This window comes from Thermobia domestica, chromosome 4, assembly GCF_964235325.1.
Source record: "Thermobia domestica chromosome 4, izTheDome1.hap1.1, whole genome shotgun sequence".
Classification (NCBI taxonomy): Eukaryota; Metazoa; Arthropoda; class Insecta; order Zygentoma; family Lepismatidae; genus Thermobia; species Thermobia domestica.
The window spans coordinates 205,880,523-205,895,179 of NC_137457.1; positions in this window are offsets into that span (position 1 = coordinate 205,880,523).

Sequence of the window (14,657 nt, forward strand, 5' to 3'; positions counted from 1 at the left end):
GATATAATATTTATTATGGAAGTTTAAAAACTTCCCTCGTAATATCTATTTTAAATATTATTTCCCAACTTTATTTTAACATATGTACTCTCTGTAGTGCCTGTCTGTTAGAAAATGCTACGATATTGAAATTTGTGAAGGGGAAAATTGATTTAATATTAGCACATGTTGATATAATATTCCTTGAAGAAGTTTAGAAACTTCCATCGTACATATCTAATTTAAATAGTAGTTCTCACATCCATTTTGTCATATGTGCTCTATGTAGTGCCTATCTGTTAGAAAATGCTACGATAGTGAAACTTGGAGAGTAGTAAATTGACTTAATCTTAGCCCATTTTGATATAATATTTTTTGGGGAAGTTTAGAAAATTCCGTCGTACATATCTTATTTAAATACTAGTACCCGACCTTTGCTTTAACGTATGCGCTCTATGTGGGGTTTACCTGTTAGAAAATGCTACGATAGTGAAATTTGGAGAAGGTTAAATATACATAATCTTAGCCCATTTCGATATAATATTTCTTGTTGAACTTTAGAAACTTTTCTCGTACATATCTTATTTAAATAGTAGTTCCCCACCTTGACTTTAACATTTGAGCTCTATGTAGTGCCTATCTGTTAGAAAATTCTACGATAGTGAAATTTGGAGACGGGTAAAATGACTTAATTTTAGCCCATTTTGATATAATATTTCCTGAGGAAGTTCAAAACTTCCCTCGTACATATCTTATTTCAATACTAGTTCCCCACTTGCATTTCAACATATGGGCTGTATGTGGTCCCTAACTCTCAGAAAATGCTACCATAGTGTAATTTGGAGATGGGTAATTTGTCTTTATCTTAGCCCATTTTGTTATAATATTTCCTGAAGAGGTCTTGAAAAATTCCCTCGTACATATCTTATTCAAATATTGGTTCCCTATCTTTATCTTTACATATGTGCTCTATCTGGTGCCTATCTATTAGAAAATGGTAGTATAGTAAATTTGGAGAGGGGTACATTGACTTAATCTTACTCCATTTCGATATAATATTTCTTCAGGAAGTTCAGAAACTTGCCTCGTAAGTATCTTATTTAAATATTATTTCCCCACCTCTATTTTAACGTATGTGCTCTATGTGGTGTTTACCTGTTAGAAAATGCTACGGTAGTGAAATTTGGAAAGGGTGAAATATACATAATCTTAGCCCATTTCGATATCATATCTCTTGTTGAACTTTAGAAACTTTCCTCGTACATATTTTATTTAAATAGTAGTTCCCCAACTTCATTTTAAGATTTGAGCTCTATGTTGTGCCTATCTGTTCAAAACTCCTACGATAGTGAAATTTGGAGAGGGGTAAATTGACTTAATCTTAGGCCATTTCGATATAATATTTCTTAATGATGTTTAGAAACTTCCCTCGTACATATCTTATTTAAATATTGTTTCCCCAACTTTATTTTAACATATGTTCTCTATGTATTTCTCACCTCTTAGAAAATGCTACTATAATGAAATTTGGAGGGGGTTAAATTGATTTAAACTTAGTCATTTCGATATACCTTTCCTTGAAGCAGTTCAGAAACATCCCTCGTACATATCTTATTTAAATACTAGTTCCCACCTCCATTTTGTGACACCACCTCTATGTAGTGCCTATCTGTTAGAAAATTGGACGACAGTGAAATTTGGAGAGGGTAAACTGACTTAATCCTAGGGCATTTCGACATAATATTTCTTGAGGAAGTTTAGAAACTTCCCTCGTACATATCTTATTTCAATACTAATTCCCAAAATTCATTTCAATATATGGGCTCTTTGTGGACCGTATCTGTTAAAAAATAATGCCATAGTGAAATTTGCAGAGGGGTAAATTGTCTTAAGCTTAGCCCATTTTGATATAATATTTCCTGAAGAAGTATTCAAAAATGCCCTCGTACATATCTTATTTAAATATTGATTCCCCATCCTTATTTTAACATATGTGCTCTATGTAGTGCCTGTCTGTTAGAAAATGCTACGATAGGGAAATTTGGAGGGGGTAAATTGACTTAATCTTAGCCCATTTTGATATAATGTTTCTTGAAAAAGTTTGGAAATTTCCCTCGTACATATCTTATTTAAATACTAGTTCCTTAACTCTATTTTTACGTATGTGCTCTATGTAGTGCCTATCCGTTAGAAAACGTTATGATAGTGTAATTTGGAAAGGGGTAAATTGACTTAATTTTAGCCCATTTTGATATAATACTTCTTGAGGAAGTTTGGAAATTTCCATCGTACATATCTTATTTAAATATAATTTCTCCACCTTTATTTTAACATATGTGCTCTATATAAAGCATTCCTCTTAGAAAATGCTACGATAGTGGAATTTGGAGAGGGTTGAATATACTTTATCTTAGGCCATTTCGATATAATATTTTTTGTGGAAGTTCAGAAACTTCCCTCGTACATATCTTATTTCAATACCAGTTAACCACTTGCATTTTAACATATGGGCTGTATGTGGTCCCTAACTGTTAGAAAGTGCTACCATAGTGAAATTTGGAGATTGGTAATTTGTCTTAATCTTAGCCAATTTTGTTATAATATTTCCTGAAGAAGTTTTGATAAATTCCGTCGTACATATCTTATTCAAATATTGGTTCCCTATCTTTATTTTAACATATGAGCTCTATGTAGTGCCTGTCTGTTAGAAAATGCTACTACAGTGAAATTTGGAGTGGGCGAAATTGATTTAATCTTAGTCCATTTCGATATAATATTCCTTGAAGAAGTTTAGAAACTTCCCTCGTACATATCTTATTAAATATTAATTCCCCATCTTTGCTTTAACATATGTGCTCTATGTAAAGCCTTCCTGTTAGAAAATGCTACGATAGTGAAATTTGGAGGGGGGTTAGTTGATTTAATCTTAGTGCATTTTGATATAATATTCCTTGAAGAAGTTTAGAAACTTCCCTTGTACATATCGTATTTAAATATTACTTCCCCACCTTTATTTTAACATAGGTGCACTATGTTGTGCATATCTGTTAGAAAATGCTGCAATAATGAAATTTGAAGAGTGGTAAATTGATTTAACCTTATTCCATTTCGATATAATATTTCCTGCTGAACTTTAGAAATTTCCCTCTTACATATCTTATTTAAGTATTAATCTCCCACCCCTTTTTAAAATATGTGCTCTATGTCGTGCCTATGTGTTAGAAAATGCTACCATAGTGAAATTTGGAGAGGGGTAAACTGAGTTAATCTTAGGCCATTTCGATATAATATTTCTTAAGGATGTTTAGAAACTTCCCTCGTACATATCTTATTTAAATACTAGTTCCCCACCTTGATTTTAACATATGGGCTGTGCTTAGTGCGTATCTGTTACAAAATGCTACGATAGTGAAATTTGGAGAGGGGTAAATATACTTAATTTTAGCCCATTTTGAAATAATATTTCTTGAGGGAGTTTAGAAAATTCCCTCGTAATAATTTATTTAAATACTAATTCGCCACCTTTATTTTACATATGTGCTCTATGTGGTGACTGTCTATTAGAAAATATTACGATAGTGAAATTTGGATTGGGGTAAATTGATCTAATCTTAGCCCATTTCAATGTAATATTCCTTGAGGAAGTTTTGTGATTTCCCTCGTACATATCTTATTTAAATAGTAGTTCCCCACCTGCATTTATTCATATGGGCTCTATGTAAAGCCTATCTGTTAGGAAATGGTAGGATAGTGAAATTTAGAGTGGGGTAAATTGACCTAATCTTAGGCCATTTTGATATAATATTTCTTGAGGAAGTTTAGAAAATTCCGAAGTACATATCTTATTTAGATATTATTTCCGCACCTTCTTTTTTCACATATGTGCTCTATGTAGTGCTTTTCTATTAGAAAATGCTACGATAGTGGAATTTGGAGAGGGGTAAATTCACAATCTTAGCCCGTTTCGATGTAATATTTCTTGAGGAAATTTAGAAATTTCGCTCATACATATCTTATTTAAATAATAATTCGCCACCTTTGTTATAACATATGAGCTCTATGTGGTGCCTATCTGTTAGAAAATGCTACGATAGTGAAATTGGGAGATGGGTAAATATACTTAATCTTACCCCATTTTGATATAATATTTCTTGAGGAAGTTTACAAAATTCCCTCGTACATATCTTATTTAAATATTAATTCGCTACCTTTATTTTTACATATGTGCTCTATGTAGTGTCTATCTGTTAGAAAGTGCTACGATAGTGAAATTTGGAGAGGGTTAAATTGACTTAATCTTAGCTCATTTCGATATAATATTTCTTGAGGACGTTTAGTAACTTCGCTCGTACATATCGTATTTAAATAATAATTCCCCACCTTTATTTTGACATATGGGCTCTACGTGGTGCCTTTCTGTTAGAAAATGCTACGATAGTGCAATTTAGAGAGGGGTAAATTGACTTAAGCTTAGCCCATTTTGATATAATATTTCTTGAGGAAGTATAGAAACTTCCCTCGTACATATCTTATTTAAATACTAGTTCCCACCTGCATTTTGTCATATGGGCTCTATGTAGTGCCTATCTGTTAGAAAATGCTCCAATAATGAAATTTGGAGAGGGGTACATTGATTTAATCTTAGCCCATTTCGATATAATATTTCTTGCTGAACTTTAGAAACTTTTCTCGTGCATATCTTATTTAAATATTAATTCCCCACCTTCGTTTTAACATAGTGGTCCATGTGGTTCGTGACTGTTAGACATTGGTAAGATAATGTAAGGTTGAGAGGGGTAATTTCTTTTTGTCCTTTCAAGTTTGTGTTTAATTTTGTGTTGAGGACATTTTGAAAGTATTTTAAATGAGCTGTTTTTGATACTATTTTTCTTTATTGAATTAATATGTGTAGTGGAGGAATGCTTCGTGGATAACACAAATTGTTAATAACAGTAGTAGTTTGTTGTTGTCTATAGTGATAATTGTTTTCTTTATTTTACTGGCAACCCTGGTAGTTGTTGAATTATCTGCGGACGAACGTCTGCCAAAATCACTCCGGTTTTTTGGACTTCTTAGAAATTGCGAATCAACTCCTTAATTGGTCAACCCAAACTACTAAGCAAATATTTTGAAAGTGACAGCTGTACTTAAATGATAAAAGTTTGCTGTAACATGCTCATATACTGCAAGTCTTTCCTGGCTTTTTTTTCCTGCCGACCTATATTAACAAATTTTCTTCAAATATTTTCTATCTGATCAAAAACGAAACGACAAGGAAAAAAAGTTTATTTTTATCCCTCCCTTTTTTTGCCCAATAGTTGCGGAAAAACTACTACTAATATTAGGTGCTGAGTATTAATCGAAATCAATCGCCGCTTTCTTTGATGTCAATTGCTGCTACAAATGAGCACTACTAATCCGAGGTTCTGATGCTTCAAACGATGGTGAATGCTTCAAACTAGACCGACGATAGATCGTTTTTTTTTGGGGGGGGGGGGTTATCAACAATTTCTTGGCGCAAATATATTCATTTAATTTCCTCTTAACCCTTGAACTAAAGTGAAGAGCAAATTTTTTTGGAACCTCCTTCCGTGATTAAAAAGGAACTCGTATTGCCTCACTCAAATTGCATCCAATTTGCAAACTTTTAATATGGATCAAAGAGGGAGTGAAAAGTGTGTCATTGCTATATCAAAACAGAACAACTCCAATGTCACCATATGAATATAGGCCCTACTCCTTAATCTCCTCCCTCCTCACGATTCAACTCTATCTCCCACTGATCTTCTTAAACAAAAGAGTTTCCAATAAAAACGTTTGGAAACAGCTTGGCTTTATTTTATTATAATACCAGAGGTCAGCTTTCACAAGGTAGGGACAGCACGTGTGACATCTTGAGGGAAAAACACTGCAGGTTCAGAATGCTGTTTTCCATTATAGAAGGCATTCTCGGAAAATTCGATTTCCACACCCCGAAAACGCTAACATTTTAAACGAATTTAGACATCATTCGCAGCAACAACCTGACGACCAGCTGTATAGTAATACTTTTTGTTTTGAAATACAGTACATTAAAAGCAGTTGTTTGTTCGATTGAAGTGACTATACCATGAATCGAATGTAACGTATACCCGCGTAATTCCTAAATGTTAGGTGGCTACACGATAGTTTCCAAAAATTAGAGGTGGGTATAGGCCGTATACCTGTGTATACCCTCCATTACATCCCTAACTATATGTAAGTTTTTATAAAGTTAAATTATACGAAAGAGTACTTAATTCTTTAAGAACAAATTTGAACAATATAAAGGTAATTTTTAAAACTAGCAGATTACCCGTGAATTTATGCAAATCTCTGTTACAGAAGGTAAGAAATTATATTTTGTGTGATGTCACTAGTTACGAATTTGACACTAATCCTTCTCATGTTTTCACCTTTCACCGCCATATAATCGGTAGCTGAAGTTTTATTTGAACGTTTGGAGGCGGTCACTATTTAAACCACCCCGAATTTTGTGTATTTTGCACTGATACAGGAGTTATAAACTTTTGATGTTATTTCCTTTTCCCTTGGAGTGGTAAGCATATATTACAGACGTGTGCAAAATATTAGACTGAAGTTGGAGAAATGAAGAATCTTAAACATAATTTTAAATTAATCCTGTCTTGCTGCGTTCTTTCACCTTGTTACAACCTGTTAGTATTCCTTTCGATTTTATTACCACTTCTACACACTTTGGCATACTTTTCATTAACTTTACACAAGTACATTTCACTTCCTCATCGCGATGGCATATTCTGATTAATCTTGGTAGTTATCCTTTCTCTCTTCACTTTTTTTCTTAACAATAGCCCACAAGTTTTCGATAGGGTTTAAGTCGTGAAAGTTTGGCAGAACCTGAACACCATTTTTCCTCAGAAAATTAGTTACAGTAATTGCTTTATGGTATGGGGCTTCATTACGCATATAAATAAATTAACGTCCCACGGTTAAGCCGGTTAGACTAAAGGAGACGGTGATAATGAGAAATGAGTGAAATGGTGGAATGAAGAATGTGGCAGGAAACGGGAGAACTCCGGGAAAACCCACGAGCACGGTGTTTGTCCACCACAAAGTCCACACGGCGCGAGCTGGGATCGAACCAGGGACCCTAAGCGGCTCTAGCACTGAGCCACCGCGTCCGCATATAAATAAAGTTCCCATCTGGTGCTAAAACAATTCCTTCATTTGTGGTTCTAGCACCTTTAGATGTTGATTTTGACTCATTCCTTTCACGAGATACAGTCTACCAGCACCATACACTGTCATACAGCTCCAGACCATGACTGACGTTGGGTGCTTTACTGTCTGGGAAACGCAGTTTGGTGAAAATGTTTGATCTGACGTCCTGCGAACATATTGGGTACTTTCCTCACATATGGAAAATATCTATTCATCAGGAAAACATGCCTGGAAAAGTATAATGTATATCAGTGTATTTATTTTAAATTTTATCACAATATCATAAACCTATCATCATATTCAGAGGAGCAACTCCTCCCGTAAACCCTTATACAATAAAGTTAAAAATATATTCAAATGTATACTACAACCTCCCAAAGATGCCCCAATTGACAAAATATACTGGATAAATATGTAAAGTTTGATACTTTACCTTGCTCCAGTCATCCTTGAATCTATTTCTCATTTTCTTTGCCCATTTCAACCTCTTCTTTGCCATTGCTGGGGTTAACTTCGCCTTTCTGCAGGGCCTTCTGGTAAGCCCGCTCCACATAATTGTCTTCTCGCTGTACATGAAGATATGTCACATCCGTACACCTTTTACTGATTTGACAAATCCTTGCTAGTAGCTCTTCTATTCGATTTGGCCATCTGTAGTAGTTTCCTTTGAACACGAGAACTGATTTTCGGTTTATATCGACATTTACCTGAGCGGTTTTGTGTATATGATGCACCGAGCTTTAATGTCTGACTTATTCGACTGACTGTGTTTCGAGAAATAGAGTTTCCTAGCTATTTCTTGGTTGTGTAACGTTTTCCTTGCACAAGACATTCATTTAATGCAATTTTACGTGGTGATACGTTTTTGGTTTTGCCCATAATTGTCACTTTCACTAAAGCTCAAAATACAGAACGAAAGAAATTTCAATAACTTTTTTTTACACCGATCTTTAGCTAAAAATAACACGGTGTTTTGCACCTAAAACACATTAAACAATTATTTGGAATAATAAAGACATAATAACATTGAAAGCAAATTTAATATGACGTATAAACTTGTATACGTATGACGTATGACGTATAAAGGGCAACCAGTGATGAAAATTTTCCGGAAAATTTTCCGATTCATAAAAACATACTCCACTTATTCCTACATCGTGTTTAGCCGTGATGTGAGGTGGAAAATTTTCTTCTGTATTTTTCCGGAAAATTTTCCTTCCTTAACAAATATCAGTGATCAAGTAACAGTTCCTCAGTATTCATAAAATTGATTGAAATCATGTATAGAAATGTTAAAAAGTGAAAGATAGTTTAAAGAATCTTAACACTTTCATGGCTCAGACAATTTTCAGTACTATGTAGGAACAAGTGAAACATTTTTCATGAATCGAAATATTTTCTGTCTTGTATGGAAAAATTGAAGAACATTTTGTGAGTTGGAAAATTTTCATCATTTTGAAGCAAAAAGTAAAACAACTTTTTGTGAATCGGAAAGTTTTATTGCTCTGTAGAAACAAGTCAAAGGAATTTTCATGAATCGGAAAATTTTCATCACGATGTAGAAACAAGTGAAGAAACTTTTCATAATCCGGAGAATTTTGGATATTATGTATGGTGATGTTTGGTGGATAATTTTCTACTATATTTAACTGCACAGCTATAGAATTCAATTCCTGCAGAGGAAAGTTAGACAGCAACAAATTATCATTTTCCAATTAGCTTTCGGAAATAAGAAAATTTTCTAATATTTCAAGTTGAGAAGTAAAAATATACATTGTTTCTCTCTCTCCCTTTCTCTCTCTCTCTCTCTCTCTCTCTCTCTCTCTCTCTGTGTGTGTGTGTGTGTGTGTGTAAAGCAGGGAACATAATCGAGTTCGTAGAGAACAAATATCCTATTCTAATATTTAAAATGTAACAAGAAATTGAAAAGAAACTTTTGTGAATTTATCAATTTCAGAAACTGAAAATTCCACTATTTCTTCACATGTAGGCCTGCCTATGTAATGAAATAACTACGTAAAATTTCCTTATGAAGATTATTTTTCTAACAGAAAATAAGAAAAAATGATTTTATTGTGTTTAACACTCGTAAATCATAATTTCAATACTGGAATTTTGTATAATCAAAACAACTTAGAAAAGATATTTGTATTGTAAAACTACCATTATTATGTATAAAATGTATTAGAAACAATGACGATTCGATAGAACAAGTATATATATATATATAAAGAAATGTTTTTTATTTTGTAAATTAAAATGAAATTACTTGTTGCTTTTAGAACGCAGCGCTAATAGTGCAGCTTTTTATGTTTCTTTTATTAATTTATTGGAAGAACAACTACACAAATCAGCTTCCTTATTAGTTATATTTCACTTTCTCTTCTGAATGAATATATGAATAAATAAATGTCTATTTTCAGAAAATGATCAATATTTGCTTTCATGAGTTACTTAAACTCGAATTTTGGGTAGTGAAAAATTTACAGTAGGCACTTTATATTATATCTATTTATTTTTAAATGTTGCAATATGTAAATCTATAAAAGTAGTAAAGCTATGAGAAAACCGTATTATGCGTATTAAACTGACGAAATCTAATGTAAGATCAAAGGTGGATTCTGAGGAAAGAACGCATTGAAGTTTTTGAAACATTCTTGAAATGAAGAGTCGTTAGATTTTTACTTCAAGAAACTTTTCAAGAAAATATTTATTTCCAATAAATTTTACGGCTAAACAAGGATGTAGGCATAAGTGGAGTATGTTTTTATGAATCGGAAAACATTCAAGAGTATTAATAAATTGAAATTTGTAATAATAGAATGGGATCTTTGTACGGTACGAACTCGATGTATGTTATCTGCGCTTTGCGTGCGCGCACACGCACACACAGACACAGACACACAGAGAGAGAGAGAGTAGTTGAATTGAGTTGATTTTGAGTTTAACGTCGCTTTTAGCAGCGAGACTATAATAGTCCAGTACAGTTGAGAATGGAACAAATTAGTAACAAATTGAAAATTGGTATGAAAATAGGGGAATGTGTCAGGAATAACATACTAAAAGTCCCCTAAATGTAAAATCCGACTGTAGCTTTTCCAGCAATTTTGAAAAATTGCCGCAATTTTTAGACGACGACAAGGAATTTATGGAAATCATCACCCTTTACATTTACTCCTATAGTCACTGTTCTAATTATCACAAAGCCATGGATCATATATGGTTGGAAAGCTTGAATGACAGAATATATAAGTAAATAATATATATTAACATCTTGCTAAATTTCTAGAAGAAAACAGCTTAGTGTTATTAAAAAATGAATATTTTCAGAAATCATGGGAAGTTTGTAACACTGAAAGTTATTGCACATCAACGAAACAACGCCGACAGATGTCCTCGATACTTATCTCAAACATTAGACAACAATGACATAAATCGGTGCAATACAAGCTGAGAAAAAAATATAAACAATATTACTTTCTGACCTCTCTGTATAAAAGTGGATAAGGTTGCATTCACTTTCACGACTCTAGTCACCTTCTGTAAGTATATAGGACCAAGAGTTATATATCAATGGAAATCTTAAGAAACGTAAATTCGAACTAGGTAACACTTACAATAATCAAGTTCAAAGTGGAAGAAGCGCAAAACCCAAAATTTCGGGACAAAACCTGATTTTCACATAAATTGTTTAAAATTTGCAACACTGACAATTATCGTATGTGAACGAAACTCCACAACCGTTTTTAATATCATAATTATCAATTTACTTTAAAAATGGTGTACATTTTTCCCAATGGAGTAAACTTTTATGACACATAGTTTTACAACATGTAAATATAGCACAAAAATTATTAATTGACAGTATTAGAAAGTAGCAGAAATTGGTAATCTCCTTTGCATGGAATTCACACACTTAAAATTACTCTCAACTACAATAGTTATTTGAACGTAACTTTGTTTTTAAATGTCTTGTTTATAACTAGAATAAAATTTCCTACTAGTATTCTTCAAATCAAACTTAATGTTTACATTAGACATTAGTATGACTTTAAGAACATTTTTGAAACTAATCCGTTCAGACATATTTTATAGAAATCTATGAGATTATTAATCTCGTTCACCTCTATGGTCGTCATCATTTGGTTGTGCATTCATATATCAATTTTCTCGACACTTTACATAAATTAGAGCACACAATTCCTGCTTTCCGAAAATCGCACTTACGATCACAGCCCTTTTTACAGTTACAGGATTTTAAGTGCATGACATGACACGGAGCGGGTTCATTGGTCTTTCTTGGAGGTACAAGAATAGCTCTTAATGTTTCCCGTCCATATTCAGTCGCTCACATATCATTTCTACGGAACAACTGAATATGATGATACGCTTTCAAGATATGATGTTTCGCAGCATCACTGGTTGTGGCAATGTTGCTAATTATAGTTCGTTTTAAATTGCGCAGCAACTTACTTCTAGGATATATGAATGATACTGGAATTCATCCAATGAGGTTACTATTTCTATACAAGCGTAAAGGGTTAATAGAAATGATGTTCATGACATTCCACGGAGTGGGTTTCTTGGTCATTCTTGGAGGTAAAAGAATACCGGTACCTCCTATTTTTTCCATACATATTCAGTCACTCCCATACCATTGAGCAATGCCTCGGCTCAAAGAACGTACACTGTCAAATACTTAATTGTAGGTACCACTTTTAATGGTTTTTCGGATTTAATAGGTGAAGATATAAGACACGTTCGTATTCTGTATATCCCAACCCAAACCCATCTTCTATACGATGTAACATGAATGTTACTCAAGTGGTTGAAGACACCAACTTGCCCGAATTGGAATGGATTCATGTAGCTGATGACAAGCAAGAACAGTAACTACCAAACATCTCAAGTAGTGATTAAACCTTTCATCTGTCCAGGTAGATGTTATATATTCGGTGCTTATGGTTGGCAGCAAAGAATGCGCAGGGAACAAGCAAAAAATATGCGTAGTCACGTTTGATCAACCTTTGTACGCGAAAACATGTGACATTGCAGCAGCGTGTAGAAATTCTGGTGAATTACCGTCAGTGGTTGTTAGACTTGGTTGTTAGAAATTATGCGTCTTTTCATTCGTGCCCAAAGAACTGGAGACTGGAATTTTCACTGCATACGAGAAATGTTACCATACTTCCATGCAGCTGGGCATATTTTGTATGTCAAATACGCACATCTGTGCTTGCAAGGAAAGTTACGCTTGGAGGATGAAATGGACCCTAATGAGTTCCAGCTTCTTACAAGAGACAGTTACTTCATTATTCACAGGAAAGATAGGAATAGGAAAGATATTTTGGAGTGGTTTATGGTCTGATTGAACAGGTTTTACTGAGAGCAATGAAGAGCAGTAGTGAACTGATCCTTGGCAGAGGCATAACTGAAAAGATAACATCTAGGTGGGTGTCAAGTATGCTAGCAGCGTGCCACTTAGGAGAATGTCTTGAAAACATATTAAGCAAAGAAAGGCATGAAATTCACACTGGCCGACGTGTGGAACTGTACCAAAGCAATCAATAGCATGATATATACATGTGGAGAAATTCTTGCGTTGGTTTTGAAAGCATTCTCCATTCCCTTCATATCCGGAGCTCGGGTCCCTAAGCACTGGCATAGTAGGTAATGAAATGGTCAACTATGATAAAAATAAGGAACATGGATTGGCTGCTAAGGAAGGAATGTTTGGACAGACTTTTGGAAATGTGAAACTTAAACTAAACGATAAAGTCATCCCACTATCTGCAATGCACAATGCAGTGTGCATCCGTGATGAAGTACTGGCTGTAAACACCATGCTAATCTTCAATCTAGTCATATGCGTAGTGAAGTCCGAAGAACTCCGATAGTGTTTTTCTTACGAGCTTGCAACCTATCCACTTTCGCTCTTCACAGAAACGTTCATAAGGAAAACGAAAAAAATCTGCTTTGTATAACATGTTTGAATATCGGACAGATTCTAAAACTCAAATTGAAAACACAGTGTACGTTATAGATGGAGGGTGGCTGCTACATCATGACGTTTGGCTACAACATGGAACATACCTTGACTTGTACAACTCGTAAGTGTCCTATGTACTCACAAACTTTGGAACGAAAGCAACAATTATTTTGGATGGGTGTTGTACTGAAAACTATAGAAAAGACGCTGAGCGGGAAGGACGTGATTCAAAGGTTCACTCAGCTTTGGTATTATTCACGAATGAAACCGTATTATCAACTAAAAAGATAAATTCTTGGGTAATTTAAAAAATATAGATTGTTTCACACGTGAGTTGATGTTTCATTTGACTCAAGTTGAAATTCAAACCCAGCAAGCAAGAAGTGATGCTGTCGCACTCATAGCTAAAACGATAACTGTCTTTAAATCCTTGTAGGCACGTCGTAGTAATTGGCGAGGATGTAGACATTTTAATCCTTTTGCATGCACAAGGTACTAGTCAGTACGACATCACATTTCGAGAACCAGGACGTGGGCAAGAAGTGACAAAAGAATTAGTACTAAGTAGTTGTAAGGTACATGGCCAAATGTGCTAACTGTTTTGTTCAGTTACCATGCTTTAACTGGATGGGACACATCATGTAGTTTGAACCAACAAGGAAAGAAAAAGGCATTGCGATTACTTCAAAAACGGGAAGATTTATGCCGATAACTTGAAGTTTTCAACAATAATTATGTTACTGCAAAATCTCTGATTGAAGCTGGCACATCATTTCTATTAACCCTTTACGCTTGTATAGAAATAGTAACCTCATTGGATGAATTCCAGTATCATTCATATATCCTAGAAGTAAGTTGCTGCGCAATTTAAAACGAACTATAATTAGCAACATTGCAACAACCAGTGATGCTGCGAAACATCATATCTTGAAAGCGTATCATCATATTCAGTTGTTCCGTAGAAATGATATGTGAGCGACTGAATATGGACGGGAAACATTAAGAGGTATTCTTGTACCTCCAAGAAAGACCAAGGAACCCGCTCCGTGTCATGTCATGCACTTAAAATCCTGTAACTGTAAAAAGGGCTGTGATCGTAAGTGCGATTTTCGGAAAGCAGGAATTGTGTGCTCTAATTTATAAGAGTCGAGGAAATTGATGTATGAATGCACAACCAAATGAGGACGATCATGGAGGTGAACAAGATAACAATGATAATCTCATTGATTTCTAATAAAATATGTTTGAATGGATTAGTTACAAAAATGTTCTTGAAGTCATACTAACGTCTAATGTAAACATTAAGTTTGATTTGAAGAATACTAGTAGGAAATTTTATTCTAGTTATAAACAAGACATTTAAAAACAAAGTTACGTTCAAATAACTATTGTAGTTGAGAGTAATTTTAAGTGTGTGAATTCCATGCAAAGGAGATTACCAATTTCTGCTACTTTCTAATACTGTCAA